General features: G+C 46.2%; 2 long non-coding RNA genes across 2 annotated transcripts in view; both read left to right on the top strand.

Annotated features, from left to right (window-relative positions):
• Window positions 1-25,182, top strand: part of LOC135318862 (uncharacterized) — a 389,897-nt gene that overhangs the window by 334,018 nt on the left and 30,697 nt on the right. The window lies entirely within an intron of this gene.
• Window positions 1,557-5,283, top strand: LOC135318859 (uncharacterized). The gene is made up of 2 exons (XR_010377243.1): window positions 1,557-3,551; window positions 5,126-5,283. It is a non-coding gene; the product is annotated as an uncharacterized LOC135318859 (long non-coding RNA).

Below are 25,182 nucleotides of genomic sequence, written 5' to 3'. Positions count from 1 at the left end.
GTCTTTTCTTGGGAGGTAAGTGTGTCTTTGCCACTGCCTCCAGTTTTACTGTGGGCAGAAAAGCCTGGCTCTCGGAGATGGTGCCTTTGTAGTAGGGAATAGAGCCTGGAAGGGAAAGAGCCCGCCGTGAAAATGCCTCCTTCCCTGCGGGGGAATTCCGATGCGCACCAGAGTGCGTATGTTGTGTTTCTCCCCCACCTTGCGCCGGGTCGGGCCTGCCATGGAAGCTGTCACAGCTGTTCGTGGGTCTCATGGCACACCGTGGGGATTTGTGCATGAGCTGGTACAGTCCCTTTGGTGTCAGGTGTGGAGTTGAGACTCCCCACGTCACTCTCCCGTATCACGCATGTAGGGTGCGTTCCGTAGCAAAAGTAAAATCCAGACGTACCTGAGGATAGGGATGATTGTAGCGGAGCCTGAGTCCCTTCTGAGGACAGCCTTGTCCCCTCGGGAGCCCTTGGCCAGCTCCACGGCAGGACTCGGGGATGCCCAGCTCCCCAGGGCTCTTTGCGCCCAGGGGCAGCCCCTGCGTGGAGGAGGAGGGCCCTTTGTGAGGATAGGGCAGGGAGGGCCTGGCAGGTTCCTGCAGGCAGAGCCCTGCAGGCAGAGTGTTGACCCTGGTGCGGCTCTGCTTGCTTGTGTGGAGAATGAGCTCTTCATATCCGTCCCGTGTCCGTGTTCCTGTTTCGCGCCGGGCATGCTTGCGTGGAGCTGGGGAAGGTGGCGGGGAGGGCCGTCCCAACCAGAGCGGCTGGCTGTTGGGAAGGCGCTAGTTTGCCCGTGTGCTGGAAGCTCTGTGTTCAGCCTCTCGGGCAGGAGGACCCTTGGCTTCCTCCACTTGGAGACAGCGGCGGCGGCGACGTGCTGTGTCAGGGTCGTATCCCCGTGTCCCCCTATGCGGCCCAGGCTGCAGGCAGGCCCCAGAGGCCTGGGCGGAGCGTGTGGCACCGTGCTGCTCTCTGGGCACCCGGTGGAGGGGAGGGTGCCCGGTGCCGACAGCTGCTGCGTTTGGTTTCGTCTCCTGTCGGTGTTGGCGCTTTTGTCTGTCATCCAACCCAGCCCTCCCTTCTGTCCTGCAGGTCACCCCGTGGGCCACAGGGCCCCAACCTTTCCGAGGACCAGCCTACGTGGCCTGCCCCGGGTGCGGCCCGTCGTCGCCCAGCTGTGCACCTGCACCTGGTCCCCCTTGGTGCCCTGTGCAACCTCGCCCCCCACCGCCAGCTGCTCCGCTCGGTTAGAGGAAAGCATAGTCCTCTGTTTCTTCCTTGAGTCACTGCAGAAGAAGGGCAGATTTCTCTCCGGGGCTTCCCCGTGCACGGGCGGCCGTGACTGGGCTCACGGCCGTGTCCCTATGGTCCCTTAGCAGACGCACTTGATGGACCGCGTCTTCCCCGTCCTGCCCTGGGGAGGGAGGTGTCTGTTGTAGAGGGAAAGAGGGTCCTCTGACGGAGGGCAGACGTGTCTGTTCTGCATACGGGCCTTCAACAGACACCACGTTCCGGGCTCCCTGGAGGACAAGCCCGCCCCTGTCACTGTCTGCAGCGAGTGGAGCCCTGACCTTCCACACCCGATGATCGGTTATGGAAGAAACACCCGAACCCGGGGCCTGTGGTCTCTTCAGTCAAGGGTCCTGAGACCTGTCTCCCACTCGGTGTGATATGAGAGCGATTGTCATATGGGAAAGAAGGCTCAAATTTTTGTTTTCCTTTAATATTTTCTGCTCTGATTAGCCTAATCCTACATCCTTTCTGTGTTTTTTTCCTATTCAGAATCTCGTGTGTCTCCTGTGTTCAACGGTAACTCCCACCCTCCTGAGGCGACCACAGAGGCCTAGATAAATTGGGAGGTCTTTTTCGGTGAATGTGTTTCTGGGATATTTATTCTTTTTGTTTTTGCAGCAGCCTCTTGTGGCCTCGTCTGCAGACTGTTTGTTCTATTATGAGTCTGTCATTTCTTTTTGTTTTCAAATTCATACTCTTGCCCAGTTTCCATTGGCTTTTCCTCTCCCCCTCTCACCTTGAGTGTTACTTGCAGAAGCCATCAGCGAGGGAGTGCATGAGGGCTGAAGACCTCAGGTTTTGACAGTGTTTTTCTTAAAATAGCATAAGAATGGTGAGCCCTTGCTCCATACTGACTTCTCCTGGCTTGGTTAACTCCTTTTTTCCTTCTTCTCTTGGAATTGCTCCTGTTTCACTGAGACCGGTTCCTGTTGTCATTCTTTGAATGGTTTCCTGGCTCAATCTGTGGGATTCTCCTTTGTATAATGCCCATTCAATTCCTTGTAACTGAAAACTGATCTAAGCCACCCCTCCATCCTTACACCGTGGTGTTTGTGCAACTTTGAGTCTTCCTGGGTGTGGTAATATCACAGGCCATCACTGTCTCTTCTGTGGTGGTAAAGGTGCCTTCCCCTCTGCCTCCAGTTGTACTCTTGGGCAGAAAAGCCTGACTCACAGAGATGGTGCATTTGTAGTAGGGAATTGAGTCTAGAAGGGCAAGTGCCCGCCATGAAAATGCCTACTTCCCTGCAGGACCAATTTGCACCACAGTCCTGGCATCATGTTCTCCATCCCGCGGTGGGTCGGTTCTGCCCTGGAAGCTGTCACAGCTTCTTCTCTGTCTCATCACACACCGTGGGATTTTCCACATGAGCTAAAATCCCGTTGGTGTTTGCAGGATTGAGACTTCCCACTTCCCTTTCCCATATGAAAAATGTAGTGTGCTTTTCCTAGCGAACTTAAAATCCAGACATCCCTGCGAATAAGGATGATTGTAGCGGAGACTGACTCCCTTCTGAGGACAGCCTTGTCCCCTCAGAAGCACTTTGCCAGCTCCCCCACAGGACTGCGGGATGCCCAGCTCCTCAGAGCTCATTGCACCCAGGGGAAGCTCCTGCTGGCAGAGGAGGGCCCTTTGTGATCAGGGAGTAGAGAGGGTCTGGCAGGGTCCTGCAGATAGAGCAAGTACCCAGGTGCGGCTCTGATTCTATGTGGAAAACCAGGCCTTCACTTCCTTTCTTTCTCTGTGTTTCTGGTTCATGCAGACCATGCTTCTGTGGAGCTGGGGAAGGTGTCAGGGTGGGTTGTCCTGCACAGAGAGGCTTCCTGTTTGGGAGGTCCTACTTTATCAATTTGCTGGAACCACTGTACATCATCTCAGGCAGGACTCTCGCCTTCCTCCACTTACAGACACCGGCGGTGTCATGTGGCAACAGTGTTTTATCCCCAAGGTCGAGTGTGTGGCCCTGTGCTGCTGTCTGGGCACCCGGTGGAGGGGAGGGTGCCCGGTGCTGACAGCTGCTGCATTGGGTTTCAGGTTCTGTAGGTGTTGTTCCTTTTGTCTGTCATCCAACACAGCTCTCTCTTCTGTTCTGCAGGTCACTGTGGATTCCCGATGTCCCGGTACTTGTGCAGGACCACTTGGTGTGCCTCACCCGATGGGACACCCAGCGTCACTTCTCAGAGGCTATTCATCACCGCCACCCCCACCTCTGTTGTGGCCTATGCAGTCTCACCCACCACCACCACCACCACCACCAGTTACAGCACTCGGTAAGATGAGAGCATGTGCTTCTGCTCCCTTGTCGAGTCTTTGCAGAATGGGAGATGGCACTCCAGGGCCTTGCGATGCCTGAGGAAATCTGACTTGGGACATTGTGACGTCTGTCTAGCTTCCCAGCACACACATCTGATGGACTGTGTCATTTCCCCATCCTGACCTGGGAAGCAGATGTCTCTTGTATAGAACAGAAGAGACTTTTGACAGAATATCAAATGAATTTGAAGTCCCAGTTTGGCAGATGTGCCTCTTGCATGGACCATGTGATGTGCTCTGTGAGGGGTGAAGCACACCCCTAACTTCAGGGGCTCATGGGGTTGCCTCGAGGGGTAAGGGAGCGAGCGAAGGAGAGAGACATTCACAGCAGACAGCTTGTCACCATAGCAGATGTGCCCGTGCAGGGCCTCAGAGTGCAGAAGAGGGACACGTGAGCCACACAGGAGTGAATAAGAGGGTGTGGAGGGGAAGAAAGAAATTGAAGGGCTGCCCAGTGGGCGTTTGTTGGGTTCACTCAGATGGAGCTGGAAGGTCACTCCTGGCAGGGCGGGCAGCTCAGGTGGGCCGTGTGAATGCGGCGTGAGGTCCACTCAGAGCCACGTGTGTGTGCAGGGGACTCAGTGCAGCCATGCACGTATCCCCTTCAGAACCCAGTACCTCCAGAAAGCCCTCAGTTCACAACCTCATATAAAGATGATTGTTCTCTAGGGTTTCTGAAAGTTCTGGGTCTGGATGAAATCTCTGGATATCAGAGAAACTGAAATTTAGCTTGTTTTTTCAGGGTAATTTGTGTGGCTGAAGTTTTCTTTTGCCCCAGTGATTTGAAAAGTGCAGGCAGGATTTAGATCAGCTGAGCAGGTGCCTTGCCCTTCAGCATGAGGCAGGTTCTTTGGGGGAAGTCAGGGGTGATCAGGAGACACCCTGTAGGACCCCTGTCCCTACACCCCTGCTCCCTCCTGTCACCATGCCCACTGTCAGCTTGGCATCTCCACATTTATGTCACAAGATCCAATTTCTGATTCTTTGAGTTCTTGCAGTTCATCCCCTAACACCAAGACTCAGTGGGGCCCCCACAGGGTCTCAGCGTTGTTCTCTGTGAGCCGGGGGTAACGCTGGTCCCTGACGTCATTGTGAGGAGGGTTGGGTCAAGCACACACATTGTTTTGCAAAATGACTGGGACATATTTCTCACTCAGCATTCTCATAGTTTAAAAGAAAGTGTCTGCACACAGAATCATCAAAAGAGACCTTAGGAAGTACATTAAATTAAACTGAAGATATAAGAGCTCAGGCCCAGAGCTTACCATTCTCTGCTTTAAACATAAGGCAAAAGGTCCCTTTCTTCTATTAAATATTAGGTTTTACTAGTTAAAGAAGGAAATAAAATAATGAGAATGTGCACATTTTGAGATCTGTGTCTGAGATGAAAAATAATTATTTTCATTCTGTATAGACAGGGAGATGCACACACAGACTACAGTGTCCGTCAGAGGCCATACATACATTAGAGAAGACAAAATCAGGAAAAAATAAGATCCTATTAAAATAAATAACTCTTTTTGCCTTACAGCACAGTCCATTTGCCACATGAAGGGGCCCCTCAGCTGTGGCAATGATGTGTTTAGAGAAGATGTCAGAGGTGCATTACGGCCCGAATGTTTCCCTGCTCCAACCTGCCCACTCTGCTATTCTCTCCTATTGTCACCCCTAATGAAATTGTCACAGTTCTCTCTGTGTCAGTGTCTGCTTCCTGGAGGACTAGTGGTCACACCCTCTTGAGGGCACGCAGTGATTCACGGGCACACAACTCACAAACCAGCAGGAACTAAGATGACAGGGCAGATGCAAGGTTACCCCTTCAGGGCAGCAGTGACCACAGGGGCCCCGGGGCTCCTCCTGGGTGGTGGGTACAGCCTGTGTCTAGATCTAGTGATGGCTGGGCTGCTTCAGTTGGTAAACACTCACTGGGCATGTGGGGCCTGTCAGTCACAGGGGTGTCCGGTCATGAGCTAGATGACCAGAATGAAGTGGCCGTGTCTCATGGTGAGGAACGGATGAGGTGCAGGGAGGCCATGGGTGTCCAGCGAGAGGCCCTGCACTGACCAGGCCCGTGCCCCCACCCCGCGTCAGCTGCCCGGCAGCCCCGGCTCCAGGCAGACCCTGAGGGGGGCTGAGGGCGGCAGTGCTCTCAGTGGGCCCCATGAGAGCTCTTCATCCTCCCACAGCCTCCTGACTCTGAGGTGGGCCGGGCAGGGTCAGTGGTTGGGGTGCCACCACTGCCAGGGAGAAGGTGTTGGGCATAAAAAGAGTCCACTCCACTCTGCGCCAGCTGTCCCTGGAGCCCACTGGGCCCTCCCTCCTTCCAGGTGGGGGAGGCAGCCAGCCCTGCAGCAGCTCTGGGGTACAGGCTGGGCCACAAACAGGTCAAGGTGAGACTGCTGCACTGCCCGGGAAGTGGGGGGGATCAGCGATGCAGCAGCAAATGCCAGCAGGAGCAGCTCTGTAACCAGGCTCCTCCACTGTGAGCAGAGCTGGGGCTGGAACATCACTGTGAGGGTGGGAGTGCTGGGAGAGATGTGGCCCTGTGGCTCTGTGGCCCTGGACAGGGCTAGACCTGAGCTCAGGGCCTGAGGGCCTGGGGGAGAGGCAGAGAAAGACACACGCAGGGAGAGACAGTGTGTGAGTGAGAGAGAGAAAGGTGGGGGTCAAGTCCTAGAGAGGGACAGGAGGTGACAAGAGAGGGACACCAGGTGGGGGGAAGCAGAGACAAGAGGAGGCAGGAAGGAAAGAGGGAGCCAGCCCAGGGTGCGTGGTGGGGGATGATGGGCCAGGGTGCCTGGGAAGGGGAGTTGGCCCATCCTTCACCAAGCCGTGTAGCTGCCACTGTCAGGGCCGCAGGGACCAGCAGCCCACCCAGCTAGACAGGCACCATCGGCCCTCAGGAAGGGCCCTCTGGCCACTTCCAAGGTAAGGAGGACCAGGAGGGCTCTCCCCAGCACCACAGCAGCACCATCTCTAGCTTCACAGAGACCCTGTGAGCAGGCGCTTTCCCGTCCCCTGTTCCACAGAGGGGAAACTGAGGCTCGGCCAGCCAGCCAACTTGGCCCTGTCTGCAGGGTTATTCACTTACCCGATGCTTCTTTCCCAGGCAGGCCTGTGCCCCTTTCCTAAGAAGGGGGCCTATGACAAGCCCGAAGTCCTGGGTCCCACCCGACTGCCCTCCTGTGCTGGGTGACCTGGGCAGGTCTCTTCCCCTCCTTGGGCCTCGACTGTATGACAAGCGGCCCTTCTCCCCATCTTCCTGGGTAGTGGGACCCCAGCAGGGCCATCACTCCAGGACTCCCAGTCCCCTGGGTGGGTGTGGGGTGAGCTCTGGCTCTCGGGGGAATTCCTTTCTGGGCAAGGCGGTGGCTCACGTGCGCTCACTACTTTTTACGGGGTCACATCCTGTTATTTCCGTCTGGAATGGGACTTATCTACCATGGAGCCTGAAACTTGGTTTTCCACATTTTTCAAAATTGGCCCTTGTGCAGAAGAGTGGCTCCCTTGGCCAGGGTGACAAACTCAGTCCTGGTGAGGAGGCCCTTCTTACTCCCCTCACCTCACTGCTGATGGTCACCCCCAAACTCCAGAGCCATGCTCACCCCCTTGGATTCCCTGCTCCCCCCTCCCCATGCCAAGCCCAGCCACCTCCTCCTGCCCCAGAGACCCCTCCTCCTGAGGGAAGTTGTGGGGCCCTTAGGGTCAGGACTCCAAGCCCTGTGTCATGGCAGGGGACACCCCAGCTGATTGGTGACAGGCCTGGAAGCAAGGGTGGGGCCCTGGGCCCCAAGATGGGCTGTGTGGCCTTGGTCAGGTCACAGCCTCTCAGCCCAGCATCACAGCCTCGCACACCCCTCCAGGCCCACGTGCCTGAGATGTCAGTCACACACACAGGCTCCAGCCCCACTCCCCACCCCCATGCAGGCACATGGAGGGCACACATGTACACACAGGGACATGTACACACATACAGGAACATACACACATGCACAGGGACACACACACAGGCTCATCCCCCAGCCACCAGGATGCCACTTTTTCATTCTTACATGTTGCTGCTGCAATAAAATAATTAAAGCATGAATATTCAAATGGTAAATGCTAGAGAGGGTGTGGAAAACAGTGAATCCCTGTACACTGTCGGTGGGAATGTAGTTTGGTACAGCAGTTATGGAAAATGGTATGGAGAGTCCTCAAAAAACTAAAAATACCCTTACTATATGATACAATAATCCCACTCCTAGGCATATATCCAAAGGAAGCATTAATACAGAAAGACACCAGCACCCCAATGTTCATAGCACTATTTACAATAGCCAAGACATGGAGACAGCTTAAATGTCCAGCAACAGATGACTGGATACAGAAGCCATGTCATGTATACAATGGAATACTACTCAGCCATAAAAAATAATATCATGCCATTTGGAGCAACATGGATGGCCCTGGAAAACATCATTCTAAGTGAAGTAAGCCAGAAAGAAAGAAAAACACCATATGACAACACTCATGTGGAATCTAAAATTAAACAGACTTAGAAAACAAACTCATGGTTATCAGAGGGGAACAGGGTGGGAAAGGATAGACTGGGAGTTCGAGATTTGCAGATAGTGAGTTGTAAATATAAAATAAAGCAACAAGTTTATACCACACAGCACAGGGAACCATAGTCAAAATCATGTAGTAGCTCATGGTGAGAAAGGACATGAAAATGAATATACGAATGTTATTGTATGACTGAAGCATTGAGCTGTACACCAGAAATTGACACAAAATTGTAAACTGAATATAATTCAATAAAATAAAAATTTAAAAATCTGCATATTTAAAACGACCCTTGAGAGAAATGACCCCATCTCACCAAAGGCAGGAAAACGTTGAAACACTATGGGGAGGAAGAGGGGAGATGGCGCTGAGAGGCCGGGAGAGCGGGAGGGCAGATATAGAGGGGCACCAGGCAGGGGGCAAATGTGGAGAAGAGGGGATAGATGCTCTACCCCAAGGAACGCTTGCCAGCCAGATGTATGACAGGGCCATGTGGCATTTGGACAGGCCAGGGTGGAGCAGGGTGGAAAAAGGGCCACGGGCTGACCTGGGCATCTTTCAGGCTTCCAGCTGGGCTGGGGATGGAGGGAAACATGTGACCCAGCCTCCCCTAGCCTCAAAGCAGGAGTCTTCGGACAAAACCTTGGACCATGGCTGTATAGAAAACGGAGCTAAACAAACATCCAATTTCTGTGAATTATATGTGGAAAGTGTTGATTTATCGATGCCCAGTAGGCAGAGAACAAGTGCAAACTGCTCTAACTCGCTCCCATACACACAGCATTGTAAACATGCACTCACCCAGACCTTGGCGCAGGACACTTGCATAAGAGTGGTCTGTTATTCCAAAGACAGGATGAGGACTCAGAAGACCTGGGAGAAGGAGAAGGCAAAGTAGAGAATGGAAACCAGTGCAGGATCTGACCTCTGGTAATGGAGCATCAAAGGTGAAACACTGTTTACCTTGGAAGCACACTCTCAAGAAGGCAGCAAGCATGGGATTGAAGGTGATGCGCTGAGTGTTAGAAGAGTGCACCGCAGATGCTTGGCTGACAGAACCTAAAAAATTAGCACAAAATATCCCCACAATTGAATCTGAGACCAAGACCCGAGTTGCCAAATCTGAGCTAGCAGAGGCAGCGAAAAAGAGGGATAGGGGTACGGATGATGGCCCACGCAGAACTCAGGGATCTAGAGTGCGTTGTGGGTTTTGGTGGGTACTTTCAAGAGAGCAAAGAGAACTGTGACTTCAGTGAGACAGCAACCGCACTGGCGCGTGAGGTTCAGTTTATCGATATGTCCTATGGCCACATCCACTGCATCTGCAGGACCAGAGACCAATTTGATATTTTGCCAAAACAGCACGTGTGGGGATCAATCAGAGATATCATGCATCTGGTCTGAGGGTTCCAGGGGGCGTTGGGTTTGAAATCAGTATTAAAAGTTTTAGGATCCGCTATATTCGTAACCTAGACTTGGATAACGGTCTGGTTTGAGGCAGAGGATAAGGAAAAGTTCTGTGTTTGCTTTCGTGAACCCATGACTCAAGGATGAGAGAACAAGGAAGAGTGGTCAAAGTCCACAGCATGAGAAGATGAAGCATTTCTTACAGCATTATCTCCCAAATGCAGATGCTACATTTTGGACGGCACTGACAGGGTACTGCACCAAGGACACATAGGTCGGTCTGCGGGATCATCCCAGCAGGCCCTGAAGTATGACATCCATACATATGCTTCCACTGGTGTTTCTGCAGACAGAGAAGTTCTGGGAAGAACAGGTAACATTGGGACATTCCCATGGCAGTAGAAAGAACAAGCGCACTCTATGTTGGCTCCTTTGAAGACACTCCAAAATGACGTACAGAGGAATGAAGACCTGAAAACATATAGAAGCTTCATTTCAAGTAGAGGAAGTGCCTTGTGCCCTTTCAGAACTGTGAGATTAGGGTAATAAAAATGAGGTTCTACTAACTGAAATATTATGGTGTGTTCATCACAACAAAGGGAACACCAGCAATTAGAGATATAACAGACAACACACACAGGAACAGGGCATAGCATCAAGGTCTAGGGAAAATTGTCCTCTCAGAAATGCCATGAAATTGCTTACACCAATTACTCTAAAGTTTTGATAAATCCAAGCCCTATAAGTCTATACTACATACCTGATAGTACTTGAAGAGTAGAGAAAAAGAAGTATAGTAAAAAAACCAGGAAGTGCCATTTTCTGTTCCAAAGTGATTAAAGGCACAAAAAATAAGCTTTCAAACAAATAGACGGCAAAGCGCTACCAGAGAAAGCACTGAAAATGGAAGTGAGGAAAACAATGATGAACAGCAGAGCCTCTGAAAAACAAAAGGCAGAATACCAGAAAAGGGGAAGAGAAAGTCTAAAGAAGAAAACAATAATGACAGAACACTCAATGGGTGAGATAATAACTGGGCTAAAGTCAGTCCTATGCAGACTACATAATGCAGAGGGACTCGTGAATGACTGTGATGACAGGGGAACAGAAATCAATCGATCAGAAGAAGACACAGAAAAGCAAGTGCAAACCAACGCAAACATCACTGTTGAATCCTGGGTGAAGACAAGGCAGGTAAGAATAGGAATCATAGGATTCCCAAATGGAAAAGCATGTGATAAAATAATAAATTCCGAAAAGGAATTTGTAGAAAAATCAGAATGAAACTTGCTGAAATCCAAGAAAGGATCATCTATACGAATTCAGGAAGTACACAGCGTCCAAATGAGGTGGAATCCCAATAGACCAACAAGGAGCTGTAGAATTCAAATAAACAAATTTCATGATCATCCCAGTGATGTAAAATGCACCTCGAGGAAAGCAACTTAGTCCCAACAGAACCTCCAGAGGGGTTTCAGCTGATATTTCGGCAGAAATTTTGCTGCACGGGTAGAAGTGCGAGGACATAGACCATATCCTGAATGAGAAAAAGCTGCAATCTAGGGTAGCCTATGCCAAATGACCGCCGTTTATAACAAGGGCAGATCTAGGGAATTTCACTGAAAGGCAAACCTTCAAGGAATTCAGCAGTTTGAGACTGATCCTAAAACAAAAACTGAGAATCCTACCCTGAGTAGAAAAGTAGCATGATGAAATGGAAATAACAAAACCATTATTGCAAATGCAAGAAGAGCCTGAGTTGCAAAGAAGTAAGAAGAAGAAGGCAAGGAGGACATCAAAATCCTAAAGATGGGAGAGGGTAGCAGGAAATCATAGGTGATTTTAAGCACTATCTTAAGTGATTCACATATATGACTCTGTGATTCAAGCAAATGGAGTGATGCATGGCCTAATGTGTTTGCAAACAAACAAACAATCAGACAAACAAACAACAAAATTTACAGATGGCTGACATATACAAAATAACCATGATTATTCAAAACAAATTCTCAAAGTGATGTCAAGGATCATTCATCACGCAATGACCCAGTATCGCGGCTAGCATGTACTCAAAACACTTGTATTCAGAACACAGACGCGTGCATTAGTATTCATAGATACTGATCCAGCAGTGCATATCTTGACCCAAACAAAATGACGGTTTTCAACAACAGTGGGTCATAGAAAGGGATACAGACTTAGAAGTCTTCCAACAGGATGAATGAATGACTAATTCTACCCTACGTAGAGAAGAAATGGCATAAGCCTATAACAAAGACAACTAGCTCGGCAAAACTGAACTAACGGCAAAAGAGACAGACAAGAAAGTGCACGTTGCGATTGGTTTCATTTCTAGGAATTTCAGCCCCCATGAAAAAAATGGATCAATGTTCTGAAAGAGTGGGTGTTTCAGCAGAAATCAACAGACGGATATGTAATCTGGGTGAATGGATATTACACAAACATGAGTTTCCTGGAGTGGGTCTCCGTGTACTGTGAACTATTAGAAAGTTTAAATAGGTGTGAATACATAAACTAATCATGGACACTATTCCCTACGTTTGTACTGTGTATACAGATCTGAACAAAGGAAAGAGGGAAGAGAAAAGGACAATGGGACCCTTCTGGATAGAATCACATTTCCCTTAGGAAACTCTCGTCTAATGCAGCATCACCCCCAACACTGACTTGATGCATCAACCACAGGAGATGTCAGTGACCGGTTGGATTCCAGGTGGAATGTTGGTGTGTACCACGAGGCTTGTTGCGGCTGGTGGATCCAAGGTAACTGGGCAGAATTCTGTGGGTGGATCAGTTTGATGGTGGGTCTGCTGCCCTATGTGGAGATTGGCTTAGGTCTTTTGTTCGTGAAGCTGTGTAAGATCGAGATACTGCTGCTGCCCAAAGACCTGAGTTCACGGGTCTGTTTCCAGAATCTGAAAGGGCAGACAGTGGAAGATCTGCCTGTCATCAGCTTACTGGTGAGGCTCCGAGGTATTTTCAGACTTGCCCACTCCTGTTGACGTCGACTTTATGGGAGACACGAAGAGAAGCTGGCAGAAACATTGGCTGCATGGATTGAGGAGATGTGCGAACACATTCATGAAAGTTGTTCTGTTACAGTGGAGAATATCGGCATGGAGAGATCTCTAGAGCATACCAGTCTTGAAAGACATTCATGAGACCTACTGAACCTCACTGATACTGGCAGAAACATAAGGAGAGTCAACGTGCCCTTGAGAAAGTAACTCGATTCTCAGCTCCAAGAACGGGTCCAAGATTCCTGACGTCTAAAGGAGAAGAGATGGCAGAGATGATAAAACGCTCATATTCTAGGAAGAGGTCGTGAGAATCCACACATCCCAAGGGGCATTTACGAATCTTTCAGACCGAAATGCACCAAGCCCATGTAAGCCTATTCCCACGTTTGTGCCTAGCTATCAATCACATGCTCTTCCCTCCACTCCACTCAGGCATCCATTTCAAAGGATCAGAACCTGAGCTTCAGTGAATCCAGTAGGAGGAGAGCAAGCCCCTACTAGAATCATAGTTCCTCCTCTTTCACACTCGGTGAACAACAGTGAACTACTTAAAGGTCAAATACTCTCGACTGAAATAGATAGGAATTGAATACTTAGCTCACACAAAGAAATGATGACCTTCCTTTAGATTATGGAAATGCTGGGGTTATGTATTCTTTGGGCTGAAGGCTGAAAGGAGTGTGGGAATTGAGGGGAATCTTTGAATGAACTTGAATATGTATTAGGCCTCAGTTTTTCAAGACAGTACAGGAAAATATTAGAAGTCAGATAGTGAACTGAACAGTAAAAGTCGCCAAACACATTAAGGACACAATTTATGTGGACAGTCATTCACTTCCGTCAAGTCCCGGGTGCACTATATCTTGGAGGTTCAGACTTGGTTGTGTTAAATTTTTTTACCCAACATGATCGGATGATTAAGCCTTCTCAGCACTGATAGAAGAGCACCTGGTTCTCAATAGCCTAGCATAGCTGCAGCAGGTTTCTCATAGTTAAATGCCTCTAGGTGCTTTTGGAATCAATCCAAAATATATATATTATGTTTAGATACTCTTGTATATTCCTAGAGAGGAATGTTAGCCCTTGAAATGCCAATATTGCCTAGTATGTGTCATTGGGAGTAAAGGGCACCAGGTGCACAAGGGAAACCCAGAATGGGGGTTATTTCATGGTTCCAATAGGTATTTCATTCTTCCTTTTGTTGTTGGAGGCTTCAAAAGAAAAGAGTTGGCATGTCCCCTTCAAACTTTGGGACTGCTATTTTATATTGAGACTGTCTGTTTTTCCTTAGAGCTGACAAAATCTTACAGAAATTGTCAACTCTGGCTTCTAGGTTGATTTGGTAAATTTCAAAAACTAAATTCACTTTCATATAAATCCCAAAACATGTAAATTGATACTGTTAACTTTCTTAAAGACTGCAACTGCCTTGTCAACATAAGGTCAAAGCTGGAGTCTTCGGAAAAACCCTCCGACGATGGCTGTAAAAAAAATGGAGCGAAACAAATATCCAATTTCTGTGAATTATTTGTGAGAAGTGTTGATTTGTCGATGCCCAGTAGGAAGAGGACAAGTGCAAACTGCTCTCACTAGCTCCCATACACAAAATATTGTAAACACACACTCACGCAGCCCTTGTCAAGGACACTTTCTGAAGAGTGGTCTGTTATTTCCAAAGACAGGATGAGGCCTCAGAAAAACCGGAAGCAGGAAAAGGCAAAGTAGAGAATGGAAACCAGTGCAGGATCTGACCTCTGGTAATGGAGCATCAAAAGTGAAACTCTGTTTTCCTTAGAAGCACACTCTCAAGCGGGCTGCAGGCATGGGATTGAAGGTGATGCGCGGAGTGTTAGAAGAGTGCACAGCAGATGCTTGGCTGACAGATCTCAAAGAAATCAGCTCAAAATATCCCCACAATTGAATCTGAGACCAAGATCCGAGCTGCCAAATCTGAGCTAGCAGAGGCAGCGGAAAAACTGGGATATGGCTACGGATGATGGCTCTCGCAGAACTCAGGGATCTAGAGTGCGTTGTGGGTTTTGGTGGGTACTTTCAAGAGAGCAAAGAGAACTGTGACCTCATGGAGACAGCAACAGCACTGGCGCGTGAGGATGAGTTTGTCGGTATCTCCTATGGCCACATCCACTGCATCTGCAGGACCAGGGTCCAATTTGACATTTTGCCAATAGAGCACGTGTGGGGCTCAATCAGAGGTATCATGCATTTGGACTGAGAGTTCCAGTGGGCGTTGGGTTTGAAACCAGTACTAAAATATTTAGGATCTGCTACATTCAAAACCTGGATTGGGATTACACTCTGGTTTGAGACAGACGATGCAGAACAGCTCTGTCGTTGCCTTCGTGTACCCATAACTCAAGAATGAGAGAATTAGGAAGAGTGGTCAAAGTCCACAGCATGAGAAGATGAAGCATTTCTTACAGCATTATCACCCAAATGCAGATGCTACATTTTGGACGGCACTGACATGGTACTGCACCGAGGACAAATAGGTCGGTCTGCGGGATCATCCCAGCAGGCCCTGAAGAATGACATCCATACATATGCTTCCACTGGTGTTTCTGTAGACAGAGAAGCTCTGGGAAGAACTGGTAACATTGGGACATTCCCATGGCAGTAGAAACTAAAAGCGACCTCTATGTTGGCTGTTTTGGAGAAACATCATAATGACATACAGTAGAATGTAGAGCTGAAAACCTATAGAAGCTTCATTACCACTAGAGGAACTGCCCTGTGCAATTTCAGAATTGTGAGTTTAGTGTAATAAAAATGAGGTTCTACTAACTGAAACAGTATGGTGTGTTCATCACAACAAAGGCAACACCAGGATTTAGATATATACCAGACAACACACACAGGAACAGGGCATGGAATCAAGGTCGAGGGAAAATTGTCCTCACTGTAATACCATGGAATTGCATTCACCAAAGTGTCTAAAGTTTGCACATAACCAAGCCCTATGGGTCTATATTAGATACATGATAGTACCTGACCTGTAGAGAAAAAGAAGTATAGTAAAAGAAACAGGAAATAACATTTTCAGTTCCAAAGAGATTGAAGGATCAAAAAATAAGCTTTCAAACAACTAGAAGGCAAAACGATACCAGAGCAAGCTCTTAAAAATGGAGGTGAGGAAAACACTGATGAACCACAGTGCCTCAGAATCACAAAAGTCAGAATACCAGAAAAGGGGAAGAGAAACTCTAAACATGAACACAATAGAATTTGAAAACTCAATGGATGAGAAAAAAACTGGGCTAAAGTCAATCCTAAGGAGAGTATTTAATGCAGAGGGACTCGTGAATAACTGTGAGGACAGGGGAACATAAATCCCTCCATCAAATAAGACACAGAAAAGCAAGTGCAAACCAACGCTAACATCAATGTTGAGTCCTGGGTTAAGACTAAGCATGTAAGAATAGGATATAGGATTCCCAAATGGAAAAGCAAGAGATAAAATAAATTCTGAAAAGGAATTTGTAGAAAAATCAGAATGAAACTTGCTGAAAGCCAAGAAAGTATCATCTATACGAATTCAGGATGTACACATCGTCCAAAAGAGGTGGAAACCAATAGACCAACAAGCAGCTGTAGAATTCAAATAAACAAATTTCATGATCATCCCAGTGATGTAAAATGCACCTCGAGGAAAGCAACTTAGTCACAACAGAACCTCCAGAGGGGTTTCAGCTGATATCTCGGCAGAAAGTTTGCAGCACGGGGAGGAGTGCCAGGACATAGACCATATCCTGAATTAGAAAATGTTGCAATCTAGGGTAGCCTATGCCAAATGACCGCCATTTATAACAACGGCAGAGCTAGGGAATTTCAGTGACAGGCAAACCTTAAAAGAATTCAGCAGTTTGAGACTGATCCTAAAACAAAAATAGAGAATCCTACCCTGAGTAGAAATGTAGCAAGATGAAATGGAAATAACAAAACCATTATTGCAAATGCAAGAAGAGCCTGAGTTGCAAAGAAGTAAGAAGAAGAAGGCAAGGAGGACATCAAAATCCTAAAGATGGGAGAGGGTAGCAGGAAATCCTAGGTGATTTTAAGCACTATCTTAAGTGAATCAGCTTACATGACAGTCTGTATGAAGCAAAAGGAGAGTTGAATGGCCTAATGTGTTTGCAAATATAACAATCAGACAAACAAGGAAACACCAAAAGTTTACAGTTGCCTGACATATATCAAACAACCATGATATTTCAAGACAAAATACTCAAAGTGATGGCAAGGATCATTCAGCACGCATCGACCTATTATCGCTGTTAGCATATACTCAACACAGTTGTATTCAGAAAACAGACGCGTGCATTACTATTCACAGATACTGATCCAGAAATGCATATCGTGATCCAACCCAAATGACGGTTTTGAATAAGAGTGGGTCAGAGAACGGGATATAGACTTACAAGTCTTCAAACAGAAAGAATGAATGCCATATACTACGCTTCGTAGGGAAGAAATGGCATAAGACTATAACAAAGACAAGTAGCTCTGTGAAATAGTACTAAGTGCAAAAGAGACAGACAGGAAAGAGCACGTTGGGATTGGTTTCATTTCTAGGAATTTCAGACCCCATGAAAAAAATGGATCCATGTACTGAGAGTGTGGGTGTTTCAGCAGAAAGCAACAGACGGATATGTAATCTGGGTGAATGGATATGACACAAACATAAGTTTCCTTGAGTGGGTCTCTGTGTACTGTGAACTGTTAGAAAGTTTAAATAGGTGTGAATCCATAAACTGAACATGAACACAATTCCCTCGCTTTGTACTGTGTATACAGATCTGAACAAAAGGTAAGAGGGAAGAGAAAAGGACCATGGGACCCTTGTGGATAGAATCACATTTCCCTTAGGAAACTCTCGTCTAATGCAGCATCACCCCCAACACTGACTTGATGAATCAACCACTGGGGATGGCAGTTACCGGTTGGATACCAGGTGGAATGTTTGTGTGTACCACGAGGCTTGTTGCGGCTGGTGGATCCAAGGTAACTGGGCAGAATTCTGTGGGTGGATCAGTTTGATGGTGGGTCTGCTGCCCTATGTGGAGATTGGCTTAGGTCTTTTGTTCGTGAAGCTGTGTAAGATCGAGATACTGCTGCTGCCCAAAGACCTGAGTTCACGGGTCAGTTTCCAGAATCTGAAAGGGCAGACAGTGGAAGATGTGCCTGTCATCAGCTTACTGGTGAGGCTCCGAGGTATTTTCAGACTTGCCCACTCCTGTTGACGTCGACTTTATGGGAGACACGAAGAGAAGCTGGCAGAAACATTGGCTGCATGGATTGAGGAGATGTGCGAACACATTCATGAAAGTTGTTCTGTTACAGTGGAGAATATCGGCATGGAGAGATCTCTAGAGCATACCAGTCTTGAAAGACAGTCATGAGACCTACTGAACCTTGCTGATACTGGCAGAAACATAAGGAGAGTCAACGTGCCCTTGAGAAAGTAACTCGATTCTCAGCTCCAAGAACGGGTCCAAGATTCCTGACGTCTAAAGGAGAAGAGATGGCAGAGATGATAAAACGCTCATATTCTAGGAAGAGGTCGTGAGAATCCACACATCCCAAGGGGCATTTACGAATCTTTCAGACCGAAATGCACCAAGCCCATGTAAGCCTATTCCCACGTTTGTGCCTAGCTATCAATCACATGCTCTTCCCTCCACTCCACTCAGGCATCCATTTCAAAGGATCAGAACCTGAGCTTCAGTGAATCCAGTAGGAGGAGAGCAAGCCCCTACTAGAATCATAGTTCCTCCTCTTTCACACTCGGTGAACAACAGTGAACTACTTAAAGGTCAAATACTCTCGACTGAAATAGATAGGAATTGAATACTTAGCTCACACAAAGAAATGATGACCTTCCTTTAGATTATGGAAATGCTGGGGTTATGTATTCTTTGGGCTGAAGGCTGAAAGGAGTGTGGGTAGTGTGGGGAATCTTTGACTGAAATTGAATATATATTAGGCCTCAGTTTCTCAAGAGAGTACAGGAAAATATTAGAAGTCAGATAGTGAACTGAAATCTAAAACTCGCCAAACCCATTAAAGACACTTGTTATGTGGACCTTCGTTCCCTTCCGTCAAGCCCCGGGTTCAATATATCTAGGAGGTGCACACTTGGTTGTGTTAAATTGCTTTACCTAACATGATCGGATGATTAAGACTTCTCAGCACTGATAGAAGAACACCTGGTTCTCAATACCATAGCATAGCTGCAGCAGGTTTCACAAAGTTAAATGCCTCTAGGTGCTTTTGGAATCAAGCCTAAATGTGTATATTCTATTTAGATAGTCTTGTATATTCCTACAGAGGAATGTTACCCCTTGAAATGCCAACATTGCCTAGTATGTGTCATTGGGAGCAAAGGGCACCACATGCACAAGGGAAACCCAGGTTGGGGGTTAATTCATGGTTCCAATAGGTATTTCATTTTTCCTTTTGTTGTTGGAGGCTTCAAGAGAAAAGAGTTGGCATGTCCACTTCAAAATTTGGACTGCTATTTTACATTGAGTCTCTCTGTTTTTTCCTTAGACATGACAAAATGTTAAAGATATTGTCAAGTCTGGCTTCTAGATTGATTTGGTAATTTTCAAATACTAACTTCAATTTCATATAAATACCAAAACATGTAAATCGATACTATAAACCTTCTTAAAGCCTGCAACTGCCTTATCAACATAATGTCAAAGCTGGAGTCTTCGGACAAATTTTCCGACCATGGCTGTAGAGAAACAGAGCGAAACAGATATCAAATTTCTGTGAATTATTTGTGGAAAGTGTTGATTTATCAATGCCCAGTAGGCAGAGAACCACTGCAAACTCTTCTCACTAGCTACCATACACAAAACATTGTAAACAAACAATCTAACAGCCCTTGGCACAGGACAATTGCCTAAGAGTGGTCTGTTACTTCCAAAGACAGGATGAGGCGTCAGAAATCCTGGTAGCAGGAAAAGGCAAAGTAGAGAATGGAAACCAGTGCAGGATCTGACCTCTGGTAATGGAACATCAAAGGTGAAACTCTGTTTTCATTGGAAGCACAATCTCAAGCGGGCAGCAGGATTGAAGTTGATGCGCTGAGAGTTAGAAGAGTGCACAGCAGATGCTTGGCTGACAGAACTCAAAGAAATCAGCTCAAAATATCCCCACAATTGAATCTGAGACCAAGATCCGCGCTGCCAAATCTGAGCTAGCAGAGGCAGCGGAAAAATTGGGATAGGGCTACGGATGATGCCTCTCGCAGAACTCAGGGATCTAGAGTGCAATGTGGGTTTTGGTGGGTACTTTCAAGAGAGCAAAGAGAACTGTGAACTCAGGGAGACAGCCACAGCACTGGCGCGTGAGTTTGAGTTTATCAATATGTCCAATGTCCACATCAACTGCATCTGAATGACAAGGGTATAATTTGATATTTTGCCAATAGAGCAAGTGTGGGGCTCAATCAGAGGTATCATGCATCTGGACTGAGGGTTCCAGTGGGCGTTGGGTTTGAAATCAGTACTAAAATATTTAGGATCTGCTACATTCATAACCTGGATTGGGATTACAGTGTGGTTTGTGGCAGAGGATGCAGAACAGCTCTGTGTTTGCCTTCGTGAACCCATAACTCAAGAATGAGAGAATTAGGAAGAGTGGTCAAAGTCCACATCATGAGAAGATGAAGCATTTCTTACAGCATTATCACCCAAATGCACATGCTACATTTTCGACGACACTGACAGTTTACTGCACCAAGGATAGATAGGTCGGTCTGCGGGATCATCCCAGCAGGCCCTGAAGTATGACATCCATACATATGCTTCCACTGGTGTTTCTGTAGACAGAGAAGCTCTGGGAATATCTGGTAACATTGGGACATTCCCATGGCAGTAGAAAAAACAAACGCACTCTAAGCAGGCTGATTTGGAGACACATCAAAATGACATACAGTAGAATGCAGAGCTGAAAACCTATAGAAGCTTCATTTCCACTAGAGGAAGAGCTATATGCCCTTTCAGAATTGTGAGATTAGTGTAATAAAAATGAGGTTCTACTAACTGAAACACTATGGCGTGTTCATCAAAACAAAGGCAACACCAGGATTTAGAGATATAACAGACAACACACACAGGAACATGGCTTGGCATCAAGGTCTAGGGAAAATTGTCCTCACAGAAAGACCATGGAATTGTGTACACCAAGAGTCTAAAATTTGCACTTAACGAAGCCATGTAAGTCTATATTAAATAAATGATAGTACCTGACCTGTAGAGTAAAAGAAGTATAGTAAAAGAAACAGGAAGTACCTTTTCCACTTCCAAAGAGATTGAAGGCCCAAAAAATAAGCTTTAAAAAACTAGACGGCAAAACGATACCAGAGCAAGCTCTGAAAATGGAGGTGAGGAAAACACTGATGAACCACAGTGCCTCAGAATCACAAAAGGCAGAATACCAGAAAAGGGGAAGAGAAACTCTAAACATGAACCCAATAGTATCTGAAATCTCAATGGATGAGATAAAAACTGGGCTAAAGTCAATCCTAAGCAAACTACATAATGCAAAGTTACCCGTGAATGACTGTGAGGACAAGGGAACAGATATCCCTCGATCAGAAGAAGACACAGAAGAGCAAGTGTAAACCAACGCTAACATCACTGTTGAATCCTGGGTGAAGACAAGGCAGGTAAGAATAGGAATCATAGGATTCCCAAATGGAAAAGCAAGAGATAAAATAATAAATTCTGAAAAGGAATTTGTAGAAAAATCATAATGAAACTTGCTGAAAGCCAAGAAAATAACAACTATACGAATTCAGGAAGTACACAGCGTCCAAAAGAGGTGGAACACCAATAGAACAAAAACCAGCTGTAGAATTCAAATAAACAAATTTCATGAGCATCCCAGTGATGTAACATGCACCTCGAGGAAAGCAACTTAGTCACAACAGAACATCCAGAGGCGTTTCAGCTGATATCTCAGCAGAAATTTTGCAGCACGGGGAGCAGTGCCAGGACATAGACCATAACCTGAATGAGAAAAAGCTGCAATCTTTGGTAGCCTATGCCAAATGACCGCCGTTTATAACAACGGCAGATCTAGGGAATTTCACTGACAGGCAAACCTTAAAAGAATTCAGCACTTTGAGACTGATCCTAAAACAAAAATTGAGAATCCTACCCTGAGTAGAAATGTAGCAAGATGAAATGGAAATAACAAAACCATTATTGCAAATGCAAGAAGAGCCTGAGTTGCAAAGAAGTAAGATGAAGAAGGCAAGGAGGGCATCAAAATCCTAAAGATGGGAGAGGGTAGCAGGAAATCATAGTTGATTTTAAGCACTATCTTAAGTGAATCAGATTACATGACTGTCTGAAACAAAACGAGAGATGCATGGCTTAATGTGTTGGCAAAACAAACAATCAGACAAACAAACAAACACCAAAAGGTTACAATTGGCTGACATATAACAAACAACCATGAGTATTCAAGACAAATTACTCAAAATGATGTCAAGGATCCTTCAGCACGCATCGACCTATTATCGCTGTTACCATGTACTCAACAAACTTGTATTCCGAAAACAGACACGTGCATTACTATTCATAGATACTGATCCAGAAGTGCATATCTTGAGCCAACCCAAATGACGGTTTTGAATAAGAGTGGGTCATATATAGGGATATAGAATTAGAAGTCTTCCAACAGGATGAATGAATGACTAATTCTACCCTACGTAGAGAAAAAATGGCATAAGACTATAACAAAGACAAGTAGCTCTGCAAAACTGAACTAAGAGCAAAAGAGATAGACAGGAAAGTGCACGTTGGGTTTGGTTTCATTTCTAGGAATTTCAGCCCCCATGAAACAAATGGATCCGTGTTCTGAAAGTATGGGTTTTTCAGCAGAAAGCAACAGACGTATATGTAATCTGGGTGAATGGATATTACACAAACATGTGTTTCCTTGAGTGGGTCTCCATGTACTGTGAACTATTAGAAAGTTTAAATACGTGTGAATCCATAAACTGATCATGGACACTATTCCTTCCATTTGTACTGTGTATACAGATCTGAACAAAAGGAAAGAGGGAAGAGAAAAGGACAATGGGACCCTTCTGGATAGAATCAAATTTAACTTAGGAAACTCTCATCAAATACAGCATCACCCCCAAAACTGACTTGATGCATCAACCACTGGTCATGGCAGTTACAGGTTGGATTCCAGGTGGACTGATGGTGTGTACCACGAGGCTTGTTGCGGCTGGTGGATCCAAGGTAACTGGGCAGAAATCTGTGGGTGGATCAGTTTGATGGTGGGTCTGCTGCCGTATGTGGAAATTGGCTTAGGTCTTTTGTTCGTGAATCTGAGTAAGTTCGAGATACTGCTGCTGCACAAAGACCTGAGATCACGGGTCAGTTTCCAGAATCTGAAAGGGCAGACAGTGGAAGATCTGCCTGTCATCAGCTTACTGGTGATGCTCCGAGGTATTTTCAGACTTGCCCAGTCCTGTTGATGTCGACTTTATGGGAGACACGAAGAGAAGCTGGCAGAAACACAGGCTGCATGGATTGAGGAGATGTGCGAAAACATTCATGAAAGTTGTTCTGCTACAGTGGAGAATATTGGCATGGAGACATCTCTAGAGAATACAAGGCTCGAAAGACAGTCATGAGACCTAATGAACCTCGCTGATTCTGGCAGAAACATAAGGAGAGTCAACGTGTCTTTCAGAAAGTAAATCGATTCTCAGCTCCAAGAACGGGTCAAAGATTCCTGAAGTCTAAAAGAGAAGAGATGGCAGAGATGAAAAAAAGCACTCATGTTCTAGGAAGAAGTCGTGAGAATCCACACATCCCAAGGGGCATATACGAATCATTCAGACCGAAATGCACCAAGCCCAGGTAAGCCTATTCCCACGTTTGTGCCTAGGTAACAATCACATGCTCTTACATCCACTCCACTCAGGCATCAATTTCAAAGTATCAGAACCTGAGCTGCAATGAATCCAGTAGGAGTAGAGCAAGCGCCTACTAGAATCAGAGTTCCCCCTCCTTCACACTCGGTGAACAACAGTGAACTCCTTAAAGGTCAAATACTCTCGAGTGAAATAGATAGGAATTGAATACTTAGCTCACACAAAGAAATGATGTCCTTCCCTTAGATTAAGGAAATGCTGGGGTTATGTATTCTTTGGGCTGAAAACAGTGTGGGAAATGAGGGGAATCTTTGAATGAACTTGAATATGTATTAGGCCTCAGTTTTTCAAGACAGTACAGGAAAATATTAGAAGTCAGATAGTGAACAGAACTGTAAATTTCACAAAACACATTAAAGACACAGGTTATGTGGACAGTCATTCACTTCCGTCAATCCCCGGGTGCACTATATCTTGGAGGTGCATACTTGGTTGTGTTAAATGGTTTTACCCAACATGTTCGGATGATTAAGCCTTCTCAGCACTGATAGAAGAGCACCTGGTTCTCAATAGCCTAGCATAGCTGCAGCAGGTTTCTCATAGTTAAATGCCTCTAGGTGCTTTTGGAATCAAGCCTAAATATATATATTCTGTTTAGATTTTCTTGTAGATTCCTAGAGAGGAATGTTACCCCTTGAAATGTCAACATTGCCTAGTATGTGTCATTGGGAGTAATTGGCACCAGGTGCACAAGTGAAACCCAGAATAGGGGTTATTTCATCGTTCCAATAGGTATTTCATTCTTCCTTTTGTTGTTGGAGGCTTCAAGAGAAAAGAGTTGACATGTCCCCTTCAAACTTTTGGACTGCTAATTTACATTGAGACTGTCTGTATTTCCTTAGAGCTGACAAAATCTTACAGACATTGTCAAGTCTGGATTCTAGGTTGATTTGGTAATATTCAAAAAGTAAATTCACTTTCATATAAATCCCAAAACATGTAAATTGATACTGTTAACTTTCTTAAAGACTGAAACTGCCTTGTCAACATAAGGTCAAATTTGGAGTCTTCGGAAAACCACTCCGACGATGGCTGTAAAAAAACGGAGCGAAACAAATATCCAATTTCTGTGAATTATTTGTGAAAAGTGTTGATTTGTCGATGCCCAGTAGGAAGAGAACCAGTGCAAACTGTTCTAACTAGCTACTATACATTAAACATTGTAAACACACACTCACCCAGCCTTTGGCAAGGACACTTTCCGAAGAGTGGTCTGTTACTTCCAAAGACAGGATGAGGCCTCAGAAAAAATGGAAGCAGGAAAAGGCAAAGTAGAGAATGGAAACCAGTGCAGGATCTGACCTCTGGTAATGGAGCAACAAAGGTGAAACTCTGTTTTACTTGGAAGCACACTCTCAAGCTGGCAGCAGGCATGGGATTGAATGTGATGCCCTGAGTATTAGCAGAGTGCACAGCAGATGCTTGGCTGACAGAATTCAAAGAAATCAGCTCAAAATATCCACACAATTGAATCTGAGACCAAGATCCGAGCTGCCAAATCTGAGCTAGCAGAGGCAGCGAAAAAGAGGGGTAAGGCTACGGATGATGGCTCTCGCACAACTCAGGGATCTAGAGTGCGTTGTGGGTTTTGGTGGGTACTTT

This window comes from Camelus dromedarius, chromosome 22 (genome assembly GCF_036321535.1).
Source record: "Camelus dromedarius isolate mCamDro1 chromosome 22, mCamDro1.pat, whole genome shotgun sequence".
NCBI lineage: Eukaryota > Metazoa > Chordata > Mammalia > Artiodactyla > Camelidae > Camelus > Camelus dromedarius.
This window is presented reverse-complemented; position numbering and strand designations above follow the sequence as displayed.